We start from the raw sequence: 13,541 nt of genomic DNA on the forward strand, positions 1-13,541 counted from the left end.
ACAAGCCTGATGGGAGCATTAGGTTTTGTGTAGATTACCGGAAATTAAACCGCGTAACCACTCCTGATGCCTACCCAATGCCCAGGCTAGACAACCTGATAGAAACCATAGGGGGTTGTCGGTTCATTTCATCATTGGACCTAGTAAAGGGATACTGGCAATTAAGGATTGATCCCAGGGATCAAGAAAAGACCGCATTTTGCAGCCCTTTCGGTCTATATGAGTTTAGAGTCCTGAGTTTTGGTCTCAGAAATGCACCAGCCACATTCCAAAGGCTGATGGACCAGACCTTAGCAGGGCTCAGTGACTTTACTGTGGCCTACATTGACGATATAGGGATCTTCAGCAATACCTGGGAAGATCACCTGAAACACCTGGAGATAGTGCTGCAGAGGTTAAGTGCAGCAGGGCTAACAGTAAAGGCAAACAAGTGTCAGCTGGGTAGCCCAGAAATAAAATACTTGGGTCACATAGTAGGGGGAGGAGTGATCAAACCCCTAGAGGCCAAGATAGAAGCCGTTCGTGATTGGCCCAGACCCAACACCAAGAAAAAAGTCAAATCATTTCTTGGGTTGGTGGGCTACTACAGAAAGTTCATCCCGAGGTTTAGCGAGATGGCGACTCCGCTGACCGATCTGATGCGGAAGAAGACTGATGACCGCATCCCGTGGACCAGCGACTGTGAGGAGGCGTTCCAGAGGTTGAAGGAGGCGCTCATCAATTATCCAGTGCTGCGTGCTCCAGACTTCGACCGGGAGTTCATCATCTACACCGATGCGTCTAACAGCGGGGTAGGAGCAGTTCTTTGCCAGGAGGATGAAAATGGTGACCAGCATCCAGTGTCCTACCTGAGTAGGAAACTCCAGAAAGGTGAGAGACATTTGGCAACCGTGGAAAAGGAGTGCCTGGCCATAGTATACGCGATTCAGAAAGCCAAACCTTACATCTGGGGAAGACATTTTGTTCTGTGCACTGACCACTCACCACTGCAGTGGTTAAAGACAATGAAAACCCACAATAGTAAACTTATGAGGTGGGCTTTAAACCTGCAAGATTATGACTTTGAAGTGAAGGTGGTCAGAGGGTCAATGAACTGTGTTGCTGACGCCTTGTCAAGAAGACCCGACGAGTGAAGACGGCGAAAGAAACTATGGACTATGTGTAGTTTGTTGACCAAAAGTTAAATGTACTTGTTTATTATACATGCTTGGTTTGTATTAATAAAGGTGACTTAATGTATTGTAAATGTTAATGTTTAAATGACTAATTGATATGTTTAACCTAGAGTGTAAGTATGGGATTGTGTATGATATGTTTAACTGTTTTGTATTTTGATCCTGGTTGTTTTTTTGGAGAAAAGCACTTTAGCTTTTCCCCTGCAAAACAACTTATAAAGAGGGGAGGTGTTACATACAGCACTGATGGTACCTGTCTGTCATGGGTTTGGAGGGAAAGTTCCATCCTATGGGGAGTGGAAGGCGGGACATCAGGGAGGAGGTGCTGTACTGTATATATATTGGGAGCTTGTGTGGGGAGTTGTAGGAGTGGGAGTCTGTGTGTCAGACTGAGTACAACTGTGTGTCAGTTAGTACATACCTGATAGGTTCAGGTCTCTATCTGGGTAGCCAGAACTGATAGGTTCAGGGTCTGTGCTTTACTTTAAAGTGTTCTGTGTGAACCAAACTGTTGTATGTATGATTGAGACTACGCCACGTTACAGTATCTTATTTACTTGATCTTTTTATTTACCCTGTTTGTTATTTAAATAAACCTTGTTCTTTTGTTTGTTAAAAATCCATTCCTGGTCTGTGTGACTCCTTATAGGGAATGGTTGGTGGCAGCTTAATTAAAGTGTGGTATACTCCAGTAGATCTGGGGTTGGCACATTAACCTTGCGCTGATTTTTGTATTCTTTAAAAATCTGTTGAAGCACAATAAGTAATACACTGAGCCTAGGCTGTTGAGGACAGGATATTTTGGAAGCCATTCATTCATTGGCCCACCATAAGCTGGAGGCGACTTGATAGCATGTAACAACAACATTTCAAGCTAACACTAAAATGGAAGTGATAGAGTTAGTTGGCATTGCCTAACCATCGCAAACAAGAGCAGATGAGAAGAATCCGTCAAGATCTTGCCAGCTGTAGATAGAACGGAGATGCCCCGTTAATTGCTTCTGTCAAACTTCCCTCCTTTGGACTTATATATCTTAATAATCTTGCATCTTTCATGTCCTGCGAGACCATTGCTTTTCTCTCCAGATTAGCACTAACAGCTTGCACAGACACTCAATAAGAACTTTGCAACCCATTTTATGTAAATCTCTACAGGATTGCCATCTGGCCTTGATGTGTTCCCATTCTTCATAGCCCTCATGACAGCTTCTTTTTTCTCTGATGGTTAGTAAAGCTTTCAAGATGAAGTGGATCTTATTAAATCCAGACAAGCAGAAGAAGCCAATCTCAAATGTCATCTCCTTGTGGTAAATGTAGACTCAAACATAAGTATCTGTGGATCATGCATTATACCCAGGTATGTGAGACTATCTTTGGACATCTTCCCTGGCTTATCTTAATCAAGAAATGCTGAATGGTCCCCCTAAATATACCAGTGAAATGTGAAAATAAATGAGGATACAAAAGTCCTCAACATCTTCATACTTCACTATGCTGGACTACAATAACACAGTTTTTAATACAAGCAGTAGAATGGTTTCATCAGACCCTGCCATTTTTCAATGTACTGTATAGGAAAGTGGACAATTGCAACGGAAGCTAATGAGCTCCAATTCAACTCCAAAAGAGGAAATTCCTCAAATATGGGCTTTCAAAATGGAAGTTGAAAAGAAAAGAGGGCCAAATGTTTTTGGAACACTTGAGGGTACCACAAATTGGGAAAGATGCTAATAGGCCAAAAGGACACCTGAATGTCTAATGAGATGAGACTAGGAATCTATTAGAAGCAAGAAAGGGTTCTTTAAAAACAGACATTTTTGCTATTTTGAACAAAAGTTATAGCAGTTTCATATATTTTCATTTTTAAAACCAGAATTTAACACTGTTTTGGAAGAAGTGGAGACACAGTGAAACTTTACTTAGGATGGCTGAGAACATCTGAATTAATTTTTTAAGCATATTACAAAAAGTTGCACATTCCTAATTGGAAATACATGATATTGTAGCATTCAGCCCTGCCCTCACCTGTCCGTCACAGCTGAGCAGTGGAAAAGGAGCCAATGAGGGAATGGAAGGTGGTGCTAAAGGGGGAGGGGCTGGGATATAAAGGGGGGTGTATGGAGTATGAGAGAGGAGATTAGGTGAGTCTGTGAGTGGGTGAGACAGTCAGTGAGAGTAGGGTTCTGTGTGTCAGTGAGTTCAGTGAGTGAGAGAGATTGATTAGCAACTTGTGATTTACCTATTATATATAAACAAATAAACAAGTTTAAGTTTCAAAGAAACACATGTCTCAGTGAATAATTGGTATTGAAACAGCAATACCTGGTGGCAGCAACTTGGGAAGAAGAGGGAGCACCTCCTGGAGGCCTGAGAGAATAAGGGCTTCACTGTGCCCACAACATAAACTGGTGTCCAGCGTGTGGGATACATACTTGATCCAGTAGAAGGTGCCCAGAGCAGGAAAATATATTTAGTCCGGGAATTTGAGCTGAAAGGAGTGGGTAAACTTCCTAGAGTTTTCTCAAGGGGAGAAGGCTTAGTGGGAAGGCTTCTGAGATCAAATTGGGGGCTAAGATAGGGACAGGCTCTGTGGAAACCATTTCTGGAATGAGTTTACCCCAAGCAGAATCTGTGATCGGTTGGCTAGTTTGTGCTGAGCTCGAAGGGTAGAGTTCTGAGGGGACAAAGCAAAGGCTGAGGGGGCTCAAGTTAGCTAAAACTGTGAAAGGTTGAAGCTGTTATTTAGGGTTATTTGGTGCCTGAGGCAGGAAGAGAAACTTTGTCTTTGGTGAAAGGCCTGGCTGGAAGACAGAGGCCTAGACACAGTAGCTTACCAGTGGATGAGTGCTGGGGAAGCAACTTTATAGGAAAAAAGTGTACTTTTTAAATTCGGGACTTGAAAACTGAATAAGAAACCTAACATGCCTTCCACGCGTGGAAAGAAGGCTGAAAGAGTGCCTATTGAGATGGCAGTTGGTTCAGATAAAGAAAATGGGGAATCTGAGGAAGAAATTACCTCAGATCAAGAAAAGGAGACCTCCAGGGGGGAGGACTCTATAGAATTCAAAAAGTGGAAATTGGAGCAAGCTCAAGCACACGAATTCAGGTTGAAAGAAATGGAGCTAGAAATGAAGGCCAGATCTGAGGAAAGAGAACTAGAGAAAGAGAGAATGGCATTTGAAATTAGAAGGTTAGAGCTAGCAGCTCAAGCTAATAATAACAACAACAGTGGCCAGTCTAATTCTGAGGAGAGACATCTGTCCAAGGCAGACCTTAAAAGATTTGCAGTATTTAGGAAGGGGGATGACCCTGAATCTTTTATGATAATGTTTGAGCGAGCGTGTGAGGATTTTGAAGTAAGGGGATCTGAACGCATGATGGTGATGAGGTCTCAAATTAGTGGAGGCAGAGATGCCAGTGGAATTAATTAAAGATTTAGATGAGTTTAAAAAGTTAGTTTTTGCTCGATATGGCATCAGTGCTGAGCATTTGAGACAGAAGTTCAGGGCTCTAACAAAGAAACCTGAAGAGTCTTACTCTCATTTAGGGGCAAACTTGACCAGATATCTGGACAAATGACTTTTACAGGGGGGAGTTGAGACAGTACAGGATATTAAAAACATCATTGGACTTGAGCAATTTTATTCACTCCTACCTGGAGAACTAAGGTATCTAGTCAGGGTCAAGAAACCCAGAAATTTGCAAGAGGCAGGAGAGGCCGCTGGTTTTATTTCCCATATTAGAAAATCAAGCTTTTCTGAGGGAAAAGTTGTGAGGAAAGCTTGGGAGGACACAAAGAAAAATCCCAGAGGGCAGTTTAAGAACCAACAGAAGGTTGGGGGACATTTTGTAGGCAAGCCTTCAGATCATAACCAGATCAGAAACCAGAATTTGGAGGGGAAAGGAGTTAAGAGCTTTGGGAATGATCAAATGAACTTTAGAACTTGCTTTCGTTGTGGGGAAAAGGGCCACATTTCAACCCAGTGTGGTAAAAACAGAGAAGTTGGGCCACAAAAGGGAAATTTGCCTAAACCTAAAGCTGTATACTGTGTACAGCAGGATCTAGTTACCACTCAGAGGGAGGAGTTAGGCGCCATGGCAACCTAGGCTGAGCTCCCTACACAAGCTGAGAATAGAGAACCAGATCTTCCTGTGGCAGAAATTTGGCATTGTTACCTGATTAAAACGAACCAAGAGCTGTTTAAAACTTCTGGTGACAGTATTTATGTTAATAACAATAACTATATGGCTCTGAAGGACTCATGCTCTCAAGTCACCTTATGTCATCCTGATTTTGTCCCTCAGGAATACATTTTGAAAGGGGAAAGCATGACTGTTAAAGGGATTAGAGAAGCAGCTGTTATTCTGCCAGTCGCTGAAATACCCATCAGATATCAAGGGTGGGAAGGGAAATGGAGGGCTGGTGTAACTGCGCAATTGCCAGCGGCGGTTTTGATTGGGATTGACCTCTCTGAACATGTGAAGAGAGTTTAAGTACTGACTCGTTCCTAAAAGGAAAATGAAAGGACAGCTGAGGAAAAAGATGAAATTCCTGTGGGGATAATGACAGACAATAGTGACCCAGCTGAGTTAATACAGCATAGTAATCCCCCAAACAATACATTTACTCAGGAACAAAAAGCAGATTCCTCCTGAAACGCTGCTTTGAAAACATTACTGAAGAACCATTAACCCCTGAAAGACCTGAAAGGTTCCTTATAGAGAAGGACCTATTATACAAAGAGTTCTTAGTGAATCCCAGGAAGGGAGGGGAAAATCTTCAGAAGCAGCTAGTGGTTCCTTTAAAATATCATCAGAAAATAATAAAAAGGGAACAAAGTACAGATCCCACGTTGGATCAATGTTTTAAGCCAGTTGGCGAAGTTCAGTTAATCCCTGACAGTCCAGCAAGGTTATTCCCAGGAAAAGACCATGTGGACAGGGAGGCCTGTGTGAATCCCAGTGGGGGAGGAGACACTCACCTCAAGCAAATGATTGTTCCTCTCATAGATCAAGTGGGAATAGAGGAGCAGGGGTACACGGGTAACACTGCAGCTAATGTGGACATGACAAATACTCTATTACTGCCTTGAAATAGAGGAGCAGTTAACAGAATTTGGACAGACGTGTGAAGGAAGTCCGGAGCAAGGTGACTGCAGTGACAAAACTGACACAAAGCTATTTCCTTCACCTGTCATTTTGAACCCAGACCATAGTATTGGGTTTGACAAAGTTGAACTGTTGCCCAGAGTTACCCTGAGGAGAAACAAAATCTGTCTGAATATGGTTGACTGGGCAACACATTATCTTAAAGCAATTCCCCTGGAAAATATTGAGGCTCAGAACATTGGAGATGCTCTGCTGAGGCAAATAGGTAGCAGAAAGTTTGCGTCTGAGATCCTCAAGCATTTAGGAACCTATTTCCCTTATAAGATGATGCAAATGCCCTCACAAGTGAATGAGGGAGAGTACATTGAACTGGTGAAGGTAAAGACAGGCAGGATAGTGGACCGGGTAAAAATGTTCAAGTACTACTGTAGGAAGGAGAACGTTGTCTCACTGGCAGTGAGAGAAACTGACAGTGAAAGCCTCGAGTTACCTTGTGGGGAAAGGAGGGGCGGACCCAAATACACCCCAGAGGAGGTCCAAATAAGTCACTCACTCTCCCCAGAACTACAAAAAGAAGCTAGAGCTGGGCTTCTGAGGGGCAAGCATGTTTTCTCCACCAAGCCTGAAATAGCCAAGGGTGTAGTGCACAGGTTTGACACCGGGGATGCACGCCCACAGGTGGTTACACCTTATAGAGAACGAACCTTTCTAGCCAAACTTTGGGGCCAGAAAGCAAAGTTTGTTAGAGAAAAGAGAAGGAGAAAGGCCCTGAGAAAGCATGCATGGCCATATTGGAAAGGCAGAGGAGTGACCTATTGAAAGCTAAATAGGTTGAGACGTAGCCTGATCCTGCCAGTGATGCAAAGGGCAAAAGGATGGCGAGTTAGGCTCTATCTTGCTAGGCCCTACCTAAAGGGTTTAACCAAGAGCATCACACTATCTGCTCCAGAGGGAGAGGTGAAACTCTGTAGAGCAGCCAGAATAACATGGCAGAAGGAAAGATGGAAGACCGCACCAGTGGCAGACCACGTCCAGAGGGGGCTCGAGTGCAAGAGAGGCGTCGCCATTGTGGAGAGGTTCGGATTCGAGTCGGGGGTCACGCCGAGCCAGGCGGATGACTGCAAGGTCCTTCTTCCTAGGTCGTTCCTGAGAGAGAGGCTGCAGGTTGGCGAGAGACTCCAGCTGTCTGCAAGTCATGAGTATCGTGAAGGTGCAGAGGGAAGTGGACTTCACCACATCTCCAACCGTGCTGGAGGGTGGGACGTTTTCTTTATGAGCACTACCACTCCTCCACGACTACAGTTTTGGACTTTCGACAGTTTTGGACTTTCGAAGAGGATGGTAACGTGGTATGGAGAGAGAACTCTTATGCCATACAGCTTGGACTGAGAAAGATTGAAGTGCAGACGAAAGAGACTCATAATGGTGTGGCAGACGACCTGGCAATGTGCGTCAAAGACTAAATATGAAATAAAAGGACTCTAGTATAATGGTGAAAGCAATAAAATGTTCATGTTCACATTGTTAAATGCTATATGCTGTGTATTCAAAAGAAATTATGTGTAAGTATTTTAAATGTTATTTTAAATGTTATGGTATACTATTAAGTATGCACCTGTATAGACAATTGAAGTGTTGAGGTATGTAATGGAACTAGTAACTGAACTGCAAAGTTAATGTATAACATGCAGGTAAGATGTTGAATTATTGTGTATGGTCAAATGTGGTAAGTTTGAGTGTAATGTTATGTAAATGTTGTGGTAAGTTTGAGTGTAATGTTGGGATGATGTAATATTGTCAAGCTCCTTGTTGTTCATGAGGGTAAAGCACTATAGGCTTTCCCCCATGAAACAACTTGTTAAGGGGGGAGGTATGTGGCGTTCAGCCCTGCCCCCACCTGTCCGTCACAGCTGAGCAGTGGAAAAGGAGCCAATGAGGGAATGGAAGGTGGTGCTAAAGGGGGAGAGGCTGGGATATAAAGGGGGGGTGTATGGAGTACGAGAGAGGAGATTAGGTGAGTCTGTGAGTGGGTGAGATAGTGACAGTAGGGTTCTCTGTGTTAGTGAATTCAGTGAGTGAGAGAGATTGATTAGCAACTTGTGATTTACCTATTATGTATTACTGATCAAATAAACAAGTTTAAGTTTCAAAGAAACACGTGTCTCAGTGAATAATTGGTATTGAAACAGCAATACCTGGTGGCAGCAACTTGGGAAGAAGAGGGAGCACCTCCTGGAGGCCTGAGAGAATAAGGGCTTCACTGTGCCCGCAACAGGTATTCCTCCAGAGTTGTTGTCTTGACGGACAGCCAAACCTACATAATAGTGTCGTTGGAATAAATTATAAAGAGAAGATAAAGAAGATAAAAAGATGAGACCTCAGCAGTTCGATTAAATGAGGGCCACATTTATTGATATTGATTGGGAATTATAAGTGAATGCAAGTGCAAATGTCCTGAACAGAAAGCAGAAAACTAGCCTGCAATAAGTAATGGTCAATTTGATCCAGGACTAGGAAGAACGGTGCTCAGGAAATCACACTCTTCTGGACTCCACCAGTTTAGGTATAGGAAGTCTTTGATGTGTCATAACCCCCTGGGGCCCTGGATCTCTGAGCAGACTAGCTGAGTTGGCCTTAAGGGCCTCTATAATACTCACAGCTCTTATAGCCATAAGCAATCAACTTCAGTGGTCACCTAGGCTATTTGCCATTCCCATAACCCTCTGATTTACTCCCACATGCCTGCTTAGAGGTGTACCATTTGGGTTTTTGGACTCCAAATATAAGCGTCTCCAAAAATTTTCCAGGAAGAATTCTAGGAATTCCAGCCCACAAACCCATACCTGAAGATATTACCATTTCAATGTATTCTCGAAGGCTTTCACGGCCGGGATCTGATGGTTGATGTGGATTTTTTTGGGCTCTTTGGCCGTGTCCTGAAGGTTGTTCTTCCTGATGTTTCACCAGTCTCTGTGGCCAGCATCTTTAGAGGACTGGAGTAGGAACTCTGAGCCTGGACAGAGTTCCTACTCCAGTCCTCTGAAGATGCCGGCCACAGAGACTGGTGAAACATCAGGAAGAACAACCTTCAGAACATGGCCAAAGAGCCCAAAAAACCCACAACAACCATATTACCATTTCATTCAACTGGAAATGGCTGTGGCCTCCTTCAATTATTTTAAAGCATTTCCTGCCGCAATGCTTCCTGGGAGTGGTAGCCTTATTGCTGTGTCAAGAACATCTCCTGAAGAACTGCTACCCCCAGGAAGCATTAGGGCAGCTTCCTGTAGCAGGAAATGAAGGCTTAGAAGAAGACCTTGAAGGAGGTGTCAGCCTTTTTCAAGTGAGTGAAATGAAGTGTCTGCTGGTATGCATTTGTGGACTGAGACTCCTAGAATTTTGCCTGGATTTGCAAATCCCACACAAAAAAGTGTACCAGTGCTGCCAATCAAATGTAATCAAATCAATTAGACAGATTCAGCAAACAACCCCAGTCTCTAAATCACCCACTTATTCAATACAAAGTGGTCTAAAAAGCCTGACTTAGCAAATTTGATATCACACTAAAAATTCCTACTTGGTCCCAAAGTGATCAGCACTGCTGAAACTGTTCGTGTGAGTGTTAACGTTGGTTGATTCTCACTTAGAGCCATATAGAGCATTGTTAGGAGATGTCTGCAAAATAAATAATTTTTTAAAAGCAAAATATTGCTTATATAGTGATCCCATGTTACCTTGAGGAAGAAGCACTTGATAGAGTGGCTAGTGTAGGAAGAGGTGAGCCTCTTTATAGACATATTTCACTCAGCTAATGTGTACACACACACACAAACAGTACTCTGCATTTCATTGTTGGGAGGAAAAAGGAGCAATGAAATTGCTACCGCTGCCTTAGGAATCAAAATTAAGCTGCCAAACTCAAGAATATTTATAGATTAAAAATATAGTGGTGATTATGTTCAGCTGTCATATTTTTCAGCTTTCTGCTCATGTGACAGGGGTGGAAAGCTAGAGCTTTCTCACTATTGCTTCAAGTTATCTTTATTACAAAAGGGATTTTTTTCCCTGCAGGCTTTCTAGTGTTTTTGAAGTATGCAGTTTTCTGCACTTCTAATTTAACACTCCACTATTCATTTATCACTGTAGGGCATCATGGACAGCTGTAGACTGAAGATTCAACTGGATATTGGCAGGCTCCTTGCACAGAAATTTCAGATTGCCCGAGGACACGGCGGCAGTCTAATTTTGTCTAATGAGTAAATGCAGTAGAACTTGGGTGTTTGTTTTTTGGTTTGTTCATGTTGATCTCTTCGGTAATGCTATGCAAATCTCCGTTTGACGCTGTAATTCGCTTTTCACATTTGTTTTATTTCTTCACTCTTCAGCTAGCTCTAAGGAGCTTTGAAACCAGTACCACAGCCTCTTAGCCTGCTTTTTCTTTCCTACTATTCTCACATTGTAAAAGGTAGGCCAACTCTGCACATTTATGTTTCCTGAATGTCATGTATCATTAAAAAAGGGATGTGGGTGTAATCCACATTTATTGACAAATCTGGGATCCCTCATTCATATAGATTACAACTATCCAGGCCACAAGGATTTGGGTCAACCTCCCAAAGCATAACTAGATTCCTTCTCTCTTACTTCATGCCTTCTCTTTCCAACCTCTACAATCCTGGAAGAAGAGTGGAAGATGTGACACCTGTTTAAATGTTCTCTGAAAGTCCACTGAGTATTGCTCACAAGAAGGAGACAAGGAGAAGAGGAAGGAGACAGAGAGTTTCTGATGTGGGAGAAAGGAGAGATAGATGAGTGTAGAAGACATATTTAGCTGTTTCAAACATTCCTACTAGTGCCACACCCCAGACTGCCCCTGCCTTAGGTCTCTGGCTGCGGAGCCAGAGGCTCGGAGTCTGACTGCCCATTGTAATTCCTTGACAGTGACTGGACTTGATGATCCATAGTGTCCCTTCCAGCTCTGCAATTCTAAGATGATGATCATCATGATGATAATTAAACAATAGAAAAGAGAAAACAGGACGAAAATGTAGTGGTCCATAAAGAAGGGCAAGCCTAGCAAGAGTTAAAACAAGCCCAGACCCAATTTGGAAGGGGTACGTTCAGTCTCCTCCCCACACCACCACGTTGCAAGAAATAAAATCTGCAGGCAGGTGGCTTTCACTATTGTGGAGGCCCACTTCCTTAATGTTCTGATAGAGGAGACCTGCCTGGTGTGAATGGGTGGCAGAGACATTTCCCTTCTCCAAGGCATTTTAGTTGTTTTGTCTGCATTTGATCTGTAATTGCATTTCCTGTGCTGAGTGTAATGCATTGTGTGCTGTGGGTTTTCCTCTTTTTGAAAATAATCATGCATAATCTGCTCATAGGTTTTTATTACAGGGTGGACTTTTTAAAATGAAAAAAAATAAGTCAATATACATAATCAGGGGAGTTACATGTCGATATAGATTATTCTACCACTCTTGTGTCTAGATTGGCCTTAATTTGGGTTCTTTGTAAATCACTCATGGATTGTCAATGCTCCTTGCTGCTGTGTGCTAACTAAATTCCCTGTCCTATTCTTGCTGAAGTATTGTTCTACAGAAAATGGTCTGTTGGACGCCAGCCTTGAACATTAGTCTGCTGATGATTCATTGCAATGGCTATAATAAATTATATGTGAAAGCTGCACATGTCCCAGCATACCAAGAAATCCTTTCACCGCTTATTCTTCTGCTATGACATTTGCTCCTCCTCAGAATCTCAGGCACCATTATTGAAAACTACAGTGAGAGTCACTAGGCAGTCTGCCTATGCAACTGCTTAATTATTAGAACTATATGGGGATGGGGAAAACATGTCCAATAAAAATGTCTTTCATCTAGTCTACATTTTCTAGCCTAAATCCAGCTGGTGAATTCAATGAGAACAGAGCCACTGACTCAGTTCTTGAATGGTCATATTTATGTAAATCCCATAGAGTCAATAGATCTTTTTAAGCTTGATCTGAGGCTACTTTTTGTATGTGATTGCTTTGTTTAGTATTGGATGCACCTTTCAGTGGTTTCACCCTTACAGGTGGTCAGAAATAATTTTAAATAAATAATTTAAAGGATGCCACAGTTCAATGTTACTGAGTTTGTACTGCATACATAGAAAACTACGGAAAAGGTATTGTGGAACTGGAATGCTCATACTCTCTGAAGCTGATGTGGGCAGACCAAGGGCTCACATGTAGCCTGCAAGGGCTTTCAGTACAGCTTCTCAGCCTACAACTGCTCAGGCCTACAGTTTCACCTCAAGCCTGCCACACAACTCTTTATTAGGCACCATAGAGCATGCTTGTAATGAGAAGGAAGTGCATAAGAGTGATAATTCCTGAATATCTTCCTCCCCAGGAAAGTTGGGTTTGACCCATCCCACAAAATAGCTATTTTACAGATTAAGGGGACATAAATGTGATGAGATGGGTGCTTAGGGATGGTAATCCCCATACACCATCCTCCCCATTTAAATTGCACATTTCATCCACTGAGCACTTGAATGATCCTGGGAGAACAAGAGTGTGTTTCATAGTTCTGAGGGGAGAAGAGTAAGACAGATATAAACCTCCCTTTCTCCTTATGCTGAGATGCCTGGGGAAGTATATGTGCATGTAGGTGTGGGAGAAAGGGTGTGTGTGTGTGTGTGTGTGTGTGTGTGTGTGTGTGTGTGTGTGTGTGTGTGTGTGTGTGTGTGTGTGTGTGTGTGAGAGAGAGAGAGAGAGAGAGAGAGAGAGAGAGAGAGAGAGAGAGAGAGAGAGAGAGAGAGAGAGAGTCAAGGGATATCCAAGCACTAGCTCCTACTGACAACATGGGACTATGCACTGCAGCCTTTCTTGATGCTTGCCACCAGCAACCAACTTTAAGACCGTTACACAAGCTCAGAATGGGACATCTTTTGTTTCAATGGCTGTCATCCTGATGCTTAGCAAAGTAAGTTGTGCCAGTAAAGGCCCACAGAATCAGTGGGGATTTGGTGAATCAAATTCTCTGCAAATTCCATTGATTCAAATGAGTCTACTCTAGTTGTTACTTACTTAAGCCATTGTAAATATAGGAAGAAGGGTCACTGTGAGTATTTGATTAATTGTTTTTCACCATCACAAACAATTAACAGACTTTTCTCCTGCAATCAAATCAATATAATATGCTAAATAAAGTACCCAACAAAGGCATAATTAGTGATTGTTTTCCATACTTATTTTGACACATGTGA

General features: G+C 42.7%; 1 long non-coding RNA gene across 1 annotated transcript; it reads left to right on the forward strand.

Annotated features, from left to right (window-relative positions):
* Positions 1-2,410: 2,410 nt before the first annotated feature.
* Positions 2,411-13,100, forward strand: LOC140707390 (uncharacterized). Its single transcript, XR_012087429.2, has 2 exons — positions 2,411-2,532; positions 10,431-13,100. It is a non-coding gene; the product is annotated as an uncharacterized LOC140707390 (long non-coding RNA).
* Positions 13,101-13,541: the final 441 nt, after the last annotated feature.

This window comes from Pogona vitticeps, chromosome 1 (assembly GCF_051106095.1).
Source record: "Pogona vitticeps strain Pit_001003342236 chromosome 1, PviZW2.1, whole genome shotgun sequence".
NCBI lineage: Eukaryota > Metazoa > Chordata > Lepidosauria > Squamata > Agamidae > Pogona > Pogona vitticeps.